A 326-nucleotide genomic window follows, 5' to 3' on the forward strand; every position below is an offset into this window, starting at 1 on the left:
GTGGGGGGGGGGGGGGGGGGGGGGGGGGGGGGATTGCTGTGTTAATGGTACACTTAGTAATAGAGTAATTTCTGTAACTTTAATGTACATGAGCTAAATGTGTCCACTCTGCAGCTGTGTCACATTGGGAAATGTAAAGACAACAATCTTCTCTATGCACACATGTGTGATCAGAGGGCAACCATAACAAAACACATGTGACTGTTGCACACTCTTTGAGCTCAGACTTCTTTGTCACTAGTGACCGCTAAAACAGACACAGACAATGTAGGTCTATTTCTTTCATGTTGATGTCCCCCCTGGTTTCAGCTTCTAACACTGAGTTA

General features: G+C 45.4%; 1 protein-coding gene across 6 annotated transcripts in view; it reads left to right on the forward strand.

Moving 5' to 3' along the window:
• Positions 1-326, forward strand: part of LOC123971976 (partitioning defective 3 homolog) — a 291,948-nt gene that overhangs the window by 233,206 nt on the left and 58,416 nt on the right. The gene's annotated exons all lie outside the window — the stretch shown is intronic.

The sequence above is a fragment of the Micropterus dolomieu genome, linkage group LG06 (genome assembly GCF_021292245.1).
Source record: "Micropterus dolomieu isolate WLL.071019.BEF.003 ecotype Adirondacks linkage group LG06, ASM2129224v1, whole genome shotgun sequence".
In the NCBI taxonomy this organism is placed as follows: domain Eukaryota; kingdom Metazoa; phylum Chordata; class Actinopteri; order Centrarchiformes; family Centrarchidae; genus Micropterus; species Micropterus dolomieu.